Source organism: Onychomys torridus, chromosome 6 (assembly GCF_903995425.1).
Source record: "Onychomys torridus chromosome 6, mOncTor1.1, whole genome shotgun sequence".
Lineage (NCBI taxonomy): Eukaryota > Metazoa > Chordata > Mammalia > Rodentia > Cricetidae > Onychomys > Onychomys torridus.
In genome coordinates, this window is record NC_050448.1 from 29,997,074 (window position 1) to 30,007,310 (window position 10,237).

Here is a 10,237-nt window from a genome sequence, read left to right on the forward strand (position 1 = left end):
GGTCACTACAACATGAGGAACTGTATTAGAGGGTCACAGCATTAGGAAGGTTGAGAGCCACTGGTCTAGAGTCTTATGACTCTAGTAGTAGTAGTGTGATTGTGGTGATAAGTTCCAGGAAGAAATGATTATGCCCCTTGAAGCTCTGTCAATTGACTCTATAAACAGCAACAGACAACATTCAACACCTCAATACAAGGACATGAGCCTCGGAGACGGACTGGTTCATATGAAAAGTATGACACTTGAAGATTTTCAGAATGTTGCTTTTAGCCCATTCTGCAATGACTTTGATTAAAACCTCCTCTGTGGCCAGCTAAAAATCACTTAGCACACTCTACAATGTAAACACTATCCATCTCTAACAGTACTGATGACTTCATTATCTCTGCTCACCAAACAATGTCTTTTCACTGACAACTCAAATTATGTAAAATAAGTAGAATGGGATGGAATTCTGTGAAGAGAGTAGAAGTTTGTCAATGCAATATAATTTCCCCGATGTGACCCTGTCATGGATGAATGACACACTTTAAAAATATGCTGTGCTCCATACCTGAGGCAGAAGTAATCAAAATGACCTACCCTTTAAGATGTGACTTTCCAAAGACAAGTTTATCTTCTTAAATAAAACCAAGTGGAAACCACAGCTAAACCATAGAACACTACTGATGAAACAAACGTAATTCATGGGCACAAAAAGAAATGTACTGAACAGTTTGAATGTATCCCTGAAAACGTAACTTGTTGGGAATGTATTTCCCAAACTCATATGTAATCAGAGGTGGAACCTTTTGAAAGAAGCTAGGATTCAATGATGCAACAAGGGAGAAGGCACCATGATAGTGTTCATGAATTCACAAGAAGAAGAAAGACTGAGCTGAAATGTTTGCTCTGTCTCACCATGTGATACTCTCTGCCATGCTATTGTGCCCCCAAAGGACCTACATCAGACGCTATGGAGGCCACACTCTTGACCTTTTCATCCTCCAGAACCATGAGCAATTGAACCATCTATTCATTTCCATTGCTTTTTTTTTCTTTTTTGCTTTGTTTTTTTGTTCTGATTTGTTTGAGACAGACAGAACCTCACTTTGTAGCCAGGCTGGCTTTGAACCCACAATGAACCCCTTGCTTTACCCTGTCAAGTGCTGTGATTACAGGTGTGTGCATGACTATCTAACATCTATTTTTTATATAAATTAATGGATATGACATCCATCATAGTGACAGAAGTGAACTAGGAAGATAGGAATTTGATTTCAAGCAATCCCACAAGAAATGTGACTACATTTTAGCTTGTTGTCACTGGGACTCATTACTGATAAGACAGTGTACATAGTTTGCCTGTCAATTTCTGACACAAAATTGGAGATCCCTCTCAGTCTCTAATTGCCTGGCCGTTGATTAGAGAAGTGTATTTCCAACCAGCTAATGAGCAAGGAAAAGACAGAACAGGTGTTCAAATGTAAATTAGGATGCAGAAAAATGTTTACAAGAGACAAGATAAAACCAAGCAAGTGGACCAGCTAAAAGATCACAAGAAGAAATACCCTCAAATATCCCATAAGACATTGCATCATTCACTGTCATTTTATAAGTTAGGAAATGCGAAGTTAGCCAAACAGTAGCTGAACCATTGTCCTCAGAAAGAGCTTTTTTTCTTTTTGTGACATGGAAGATATAAAAATAATAATAAATCTAGACAGTATACAATAGCAAGCACTTTCCATAGACAGAGATGACCAGAGGGGGGCAAGTTGCCCAAGGCCAACAAGATGTACATTTCAAGCATGGTCAGCTCTAGCAGAGTAAGGCAAAATTTTTCCATAAAGAACCAGATAGAAAATATTTCATTTAGGGTTTACATAAACAGCTCTCTCTGTCTTGGCTCAACTCTGATACAATAACCCCAAAGTAACCACATACAATATACAAATAAATGGGCATCAGTGTGTTCAGTAAGACTTTATTTATAAAAAAAAAATAGTCAATGAGTAAGAAATGCTTTCCTAGATGGAATTTATCAACACTTACTTCAGAAGAATGTAACGGGAGCTGAATGAGTCAGCTCAGCTTCAAAACGCAATACATACACGTGCCTGCTCTTCAACAAGACAACTCTATTTTGATTTTATTTAAAAAGTAAAACTTTGCAAACTAGTTCTTTACTCATAAAGCTATACTTATTATTAAAAAATCTCTTATTTAATGAAATTTCACATTTTTTCAGAAAATTTGTGCTTGAAAAGAAGTCCCAGAGCTAATATTTATTTGATTAAACAATTAATGGGTTTAAAAGCAAACCTTCCTGGGATACCTGAGAACAGGGATGAATGCATAGACAGACATATAGATAATATTTACCATCCTTGAGAGAGCTTCTTCTCTATATTCCTAGGGAAAGTTTAAATAAGATCTTCTCTCCAATCTTGTTTGTTAGTACTGTGCGAATTTTACTTATGTAGTTTTAATCAAGGATTTTATGAAAAACATGATCCACTGATTCTCTTTAGAAGGTCTGAGGCTAGACCCTAGCCTCCATGTTTTTAAGGAATGAGTGGTGAATCATATTATGAGGATGCTGCTGTAAAGCAAACTTAGGGCGCAAACCAGGTATTTACAAAGATAAGTTCCTGTTCTAGAAGGTAAAGGATGGGACAATAGCATTTGTTTTAGACAAGTGTTCTTTCTATTGTCATGTTTTTCAGGGACATGTGTCTGCCCTGAGTGTCTGAAAAATATTTTGCTCTCTGCTGTTCTCTTCACTCAGGCTCCCTTGTGTGTGCTCCTAAAGGAAATGTGTTTAAACAGCACAGAAACAAAACCTGCACAGTGTAGGATCTATATTTTAACTCGGACTTGGTTTCAGACCTTTCTCAGATGTCTTTAGGGAGTTGAGTTCATATTCTGTTCTAAGAGTATCACTGCTCAGTAGAGATGTGTTTTTTTTTTCAAGTTTGGACTTCATTCAGAATCTGAAAAAAAAATGCCCTGAACTCTGCCTTCATAAACAATAGCTGCTGTAACTTCTATATGAAAAACTAGTCATAGGAACGAGAAATATTGATCTCTGCCTAACAATGTACACAAAAAAGGAACACATAAGGAAAGTGCAAAATGTGTTCTGTGTGCCAAATGTGAGCACAGTGACAATTTGCAAACATTTAGAAACTATCAGAAACCTTTCCTTGGGAGGAAGGGTCATCATGTAACTGAGAGCAGGATGCTGGGACAGGAAGAGACGGGTCCTGAGTTCTCTGTAGCTTTCTGTCAAACTCAAAGTCCCCGACTAGTTTCATCCAGTTTTGAAAATATATATATATACTTTGGCACACAGGTGAAGCTCTTTACTAACCCAGACCTGCAGGTGTGCACACAGAGAGAGTTTACTTACAGCTAAGCGGACCATTTTTTTAAATCTTGGGAAAACTCTATTCTCCCCTCTCCCAAGGGTGTCAGCTTTGGAAGATGAATCCAGTCATCAATTCAAGGCTTTCTCTGCTATCTGCTACCTTCCAACAGCTGACAGGTACTTTACTTCCCTATCAAGAATCCAAATGAGCTAAGAAGCCCAGGGAAGCACAAAAGTTTGCTGACTTGGGAAATAACTCACAACTCCAGAGCAAAAATGCTATTTCTTCACTCTTAGTGCCAGGTTACACACCACATCTACATGCACATCTCAATGCCTGGGGAAATGTTGCTTGCCTTTCTCATTGAACTTTCCTTACCAAGACTGAGGTCAACTCAGGAAGGCCAGTCCTGGATCATGCTTCTCTTTTTTTTTTTTTTTTTAATTTCATCTTTCTACACTGCCATGATATCATTTTTTCTTGTGTTTTACTATGCTTACTAGTTACTTTCCTATTGCTATGATAAAATACCATGATCAGAAGCAACCTTTAGATGAAAGTTTATTTTGGCTTATGCTTACAGAGGGAGAGTCCATAATGGTGGGGAAGGCGTGGCAGCAGAACACTGGTGCAGGAAGCTAGCTGATAACATCTTTGTCTGCACACAGGAAACAGTGAAAAAGAACAGGAAGTGGGGTAAGACTATTAGCCCTCAAACCCTGCACCCAACCCACGCGTGTACTTCTTCTAGCAAGACTCCACCTTCTAAAAGTTCATCACCTCCCTACCTACTGAGGACGAAGTGTTCAAACAGATGAGTCTATAGGAGACATTTCTCATTCAAACCACAACATTATATTATGTCTTATAATAAAAGGAATTGGTTTAAAATGCCTTATAGGATAATCAAATCTTACCTAACTCTACATCCATGCACCAGAAATTCTGAGATTAGACTCTCTAATGTATAACCATCAGGATCACCTAGATACAAAACAGATGCAAAAAATGAATTCCAAACATACAAAGTGGGAGTCTTCATCCTTACAAGATACCTAATGGCTAACATAAATAATAAGCCTGAGAAACCAAGTTCTTACTGGGAAAGGACCGTAGAGAAGAGTCCTCACCTACTCTTGGGATCCTGAATTTTGCCATCACAAAAAAAAAAAAAAAAAAAAAAAAAAAATCGATACTTCTCCTGTTTGTTTGTTTGTTTGTTTTTTTCTAGGCAAAAGGATGGTAGCTAGGCATTAGGGTGCCCTCCTATGATCTTAGCACATGGAACGCTTAGGCAGGAGATCCAGAGTTTCAAGCCTAGCCTGGGCTTTATTCTGAGATCTTGCCTCAAACGAACAATAAAAAGGATAGCAAGGAGTCATTGAACAGTGTCATTTGTCCAGGTAAAGTGACATAAACAGGAATATTCCAAAGAGAATTGATTCTTCTTGTTACACCACGAGTGAAAATGAGTGGCACGGAGCATACAATGGGCGTTCTTAATAAGCTTCCCTGGAACCCTTTCTTTGATTGTAGAATTATGTAATGATCTCAACAACTTACCAGTGTGATGTACATGAGACTGCCTTTCTCACAGTCTCATTGCCACTTATTTAGTCCAAGCTATTGTCTGATGAGATGTAGAGTCTGTTCTGAATTTGAAATCCCAACCAAAGCACTGCAGACTTTTGGAGAGGCTGCAGACTTCGGGATATTTACTGACCTCATACTCCATGCATGCCAAACTTGCAAGGACTTGTTCAAACTGAACTATATGGCCTGCACCTGGTGGGCACTCCATAAACACTTGCTGACAGACTGTAAAGACTCGTCATCACTGGCCTGAGTCTCTGTGATGCGGTCTAGCCTCAGAGGTAAAGCACTTGGGCTTCTCCATCCATGCTGAGTCTGGACAGACTTTTGCCAACTCAGAGAGCTAATTGCTTCCAATGAAACAATTGCATGTGGATTAGTACTGGCATGACATTCCAACACCCAAGAAACACAAGTAGCTCTCCCTGAAGCTGCTTTAACCTTTTCAAATTCCAACAACTTTATTGTCTGCTTCATTACACTCTCCAGACCTTCTCTGGATGACAGTCTGATGTCGAGGATTTGGCCAGTGTCCTTCATTAGCACTTTTTTCTCTGTTGGCCCACACAGTTCCCGAGAGTTCAGAAGAAAAACTTCAGTAACCATCCTTCAGAATTTTAGTCCTTCCTGTCCCCAGAAGCTTTTTCAAGTAATAAGTCAAATGTATGTGTTCAAAGCTATGACCTGATGGCAAGGGGCTTTGCCTACCCCAGCTTGGTGCAGGATAAGCACTTCACCAAAAAAAAATTTCTCTTGGTGGATGTCCTACCACAGGACAAGAACACTAGTAGAAACTCAGGTGCTCAGAAAATTAAGTTAAGATATGCAAAAGGAAAAATAACTGGAGAAAGCCTGGGAAGGTGCCCTGTAAAATTACAGTTATAGTGTGTCATAGTTTGTCTTGGTAATCACCTTGTTTGGATCTGGAATCAACTAGGAGACATGCCTCTGGGAGAGTCAATGAAGGTGTGTCCTGAAAAGAGTCACTAAAGAAGAAGCCCCTTTCTCCCACAGTTCACATCACTCCCCCACAGCAGCTTAGATATAAAGAGTTCTGAAGGGAACTGCTCATGCTTTGTGCCCACCTTCACCAGTACAGAGTATCTCTTCCCTCTCCCCGGCTGATGCTGACATGCATCCTTTGTGCTGACTGAAGAACCCAGCTTCCTTGGCCTCCAATATAGGCTGAAGAAAAGCTGCTGCTCTTTGGTGATCTTCCAGGCCTTCTGTGCTGGTTGGGACCATTGAGGCACCCAAGCATAAAAAGTGAGCAGCTACCCAGTGCTCAGCCTCTGCAGTAAGAGGGTGGCCGTGGTTAGAATACCCAGCCATACCATGTAAGCCAATCTAGTCAATGTCCTTTGTGATACAGAACCATTCTATCAGCTCTGTTCCTCCAGAGGACACTAGTGCACTAACATATTTGATAGCAGATGTGGAACCAGTGCTAATCTTATCCGAGTCAGCTTGCAGATTCACTCCCCCCCCGCTTTTCCATTTCCAGTTCTTCCACTCTAGCCCGTTCTTCTATCTGTTAATGGGCAAAGCTCATCATGTGCACTATAACCCTACTGTTTTTCTAAAATTAATACTTTGATAGTAATATGAGAACATGTGCAAACAAATGCTGCTTTGTTAGTAATGTGAGAACATGTGCAAACAACCCCAGTGTGCCATTCTTTATTTTCTATTCAATATAAAAATGTAGCAAAAATCAGGGGCAAAAAGAAATAAAATTAGGGTCTAGAGAACCACCTCAAAGATAGAAAGTTTATCCTTAGTAAGAACAGTTCTTGGGGTTAGGGCTCAGCCACTTGCCTCATGTATAGGAAGCCAAGATCCATCCTCAGTGCCCTATAAACCAGGCACAGCGGTATACATCTGAAATCCCAATATTGAAATGTAGAAGCAGGAGGATCAGAAATTCAAGGAGTCTGAGGCCAGTTGAGCTAACATGGGATTCTGTCCATCAATAAATAAGTAAATAAATAAGTAAGTAAATAAATAAATGAAGAGGATTTTAAGCCATTTTCTTAGTGGTTTGCATTTCCAGTATTTTCTGTAGGAAAACCACGTCCAGTTTTATCCACGAACTTCTTCATATAGTCACAGTGCGTGTCAGGAATATTTTTAGTCTAAAACACTCAAAGAAGACCCTTTGCTAAGTAGTGATAAAAAAACAACATGGAAATCTTACTCCCATTTATCTGTTTTATTTTGAACTTAAATAGACACAATATTATCAAATAAAAGGCTTTTCTTTTCAGAGAAAAAAATCTGTTTCCAGCACCCTCCATGCAGTGTGAAGACACAAGGCAAGAATGGAACTCTGAATCTGGGGGTCTTCCTGTCCTTTCATTATGCCTAAGAAAGCTATTCTGAGTCAGTCACCTTACATGTGAACCAACTTGCTTGACAGTACGCTTTGCCTACTGATATATATGTGTGTGTGTGTGTGTGTGTGTGTGTGTGTGTGTGTGTGTGTGTGTGTATACATATATATATATGGTGTGTGTGTGTGTATGTGTGTGTGTGTGTGTGTGTGTGTGTGTGTGTGTGTAAAAACCATATTCTGACACACATGTCTTTCAAACATCAGGCTATGGAGACCCTCAGGAAGCAGTGTGGTCAAGCCCACACTCCTCATGTTACACATTCAGATTAGTTTCTTTGCCTGGAACAAGTAGCTGACAAAAACAACTACTTTGTTCATTTGAAGACAAAAGTTTCCAATTTCAACGCTTTAGAAATCCCAGCATGTCTTCCAGTGGCCATCAGTGTAACCTGAAGTTCGATTCTGCCATGAGGGGATTCTGGTGTTCATGTCTAGAGAATGTTCTGCTCCTCCTGAGCCCAGTGCCATGAAGAAGCCAATGAGAGTTCTTTTGCTTTACCCTCTTGGATGATAGATTTCTTTTCACTTACCTGCATCTCAAGGCTGTGGATAGCTCTTTTTTGTCTCATCTGAATAAAGTGTTTTGTATTCCATGTTTTTTTTTTCTTGGCCTTGCATAGAGTGGAAGTCACTAAAGATGTGAGGAACTACCTCAGAGGGGAGACACAAGGGGTGCATAAGATAATCTCTGGAAAGAGCCCCCAGTGGTGCATGCCACTTAATGAACATATAATGACAGCTACTAACACTTCTGCCTTGCTATCAATATCCAGTCGTCAATAAACAGAGCACTGTGTTAATTACTTACTTCTCTCCATCTACGTAAAAATTGTAAGCCTGGAAGTGACGTTTGAAAACCATTCGGGAGAGCCTAATGAAAGCTTTACCCGGTGAAATGTAAGGGGACCCCTGGCCCATTGCTGGTGATGGCCTCAGTGAAGCAGGCCTGGAGTGTGAGGCTCTTTTTCAGAAATGATCCTTCCAAATGTTTCAGATCCCCTCTGACGGCTAAGAACGGCTGAAGAGAAAATGTTTCCCTTTCTGTGAATAGAAAGTGGGTAATTCCAAGGAGTTCCTTCTCAACACACTCAAAGTGGACTCCCTGGGGCTCTGCAGATGCTACATCAGCAGGGTGGGTGGCTGGCAGGCAAAGACACATCCTCCTGCATCCCAGAGACTCATTGGAAGGTCATGCTACATTGATAGTTCAATAAAACATAACCGCACTGCAAAAGCCAGTTCCTTTCTGTTCCATTTACACAAAGCTCTTGCAATTTAAATTGCTCCGATGTCAGGGAACTCACTTACGTATTCAGCAGCTGAGTGTCTGTCTTCTCAAAGGGCTCTGGACTGAGACTTCGGACTGAAGAACAAGCCTGTCAACACAGGGAACCTACAGCCCAAAGCAGCTGTGCCTCTCCCCTTCCTGGGTTCAGGCTCTGTGTGAGAATCAGAAGCATGATGGCAGATGCCACATTGCTCTCACAGCAGCCTAAAGCATGCCTCCAAAGGGTATTCTCCTCATGATAGTGGGACCAGTGTGGGGCCTTATGCAGGGGAACATCTCTTAAGCTAAAAATGGCAGCCTTGGTCTGAGTAGCCTGTGTCAAGGCACAGATCTCATGCATGCCTTATACCCCACACATGCATTTTGATTATTTGATAGTGTTAAAACTAATAAAAAATAGACACACACTTTAGGAACAAATGAGCAAGTAAATACCTTAGAAATACAGCAACTGTAGTTTCATAATGATTATCTCTAACTACATTTGTAACTGATTCATACATTATATAATCTAAAGAAAAATAAACATAAGATCCTGGTGCTGGTTTTTATGGCTTCTTGTTTTAGGATTTTGTTTGGTTGGTAAGATAGATTTTTGAAGTGTGTTCTGCCTAGGCTGGCCCCAAACTTTCAATTCTCCTGCCTCTACCTCCAGAGTGCTGGAATTACAGGAATGCACCATCTCCACTCAACCCTTCCTCTGCATCCCCACCCCAGCACCAGTGTTGAAAATAGGATACCTTTTTAATTTAATCAAGAACCAGGTAAGGATGTATGAAGCACAACGCAGCAGAGGGTTCACTAGGCCTTCACCCTATCCCCAGAGTCCTACTATCTAAATAAGACTTCTATTAATGACTTTCCAACATAGGCCCTTATTTCCAGGCAGGGCTTAAGAAAGTTGAGTTAAAAAGGGAAGTGGGGGGATACAGCTCCTTTAAGAGTCTCGGCCAACCATTTCTGCCAGTCAGTGAGCTCTTGAGCAAAAATAAATAAATTTAGTAAAAACGCTGCCACAGTGCATTGACATTCTAGAGCTCTAGGAAGGTTGAATGCAGTTCCTGGTAAGACAAACCTCCAAACGGCTTCAAATTTCAAGCTTGGCTTTCATGACCCAAGAAGCAGGCTGAGCCATCTGAGAAAGGCTCATGCAGAGAATCCAGGTGTACCTTATCAGTTTAAAAGTTTGTTGAAGGCTAAAAGAGACACAGTAAAGGAGGTCCAGATAGAACCACCTCTAAACTGGTTCCAGTGTGTTTCACAATGTACGTAGGCTTAAGAAAGAAAGAAAGAAAGAAAGAAAGAAAGAAAGAAAGAAAGAAAGGAAGGAAGGAAGGAAGGAAGGAAGGAAGGAAGGAAGGAAGGAAGGAAGGAAGAGGGAAGGAGGGAGGGAGGAAGAAAGAAAGAAAGAAAGAAAGAAAGAAAGAAAGAAAGAAAGAAAGAAAGAAAGAAAGAAAGAAAGAAGGGTATGGACAGTCATAGAAAGAAATAGTTTAAAAAATAATAACGTCCTTCAAGAAAGAGTAAAAGAAAAAAGCCACATAAGATGGGAAATGCACAGGTAGTTTGGATTCTGTTTGTCATTGTGTTGATTTAGAATTTTTT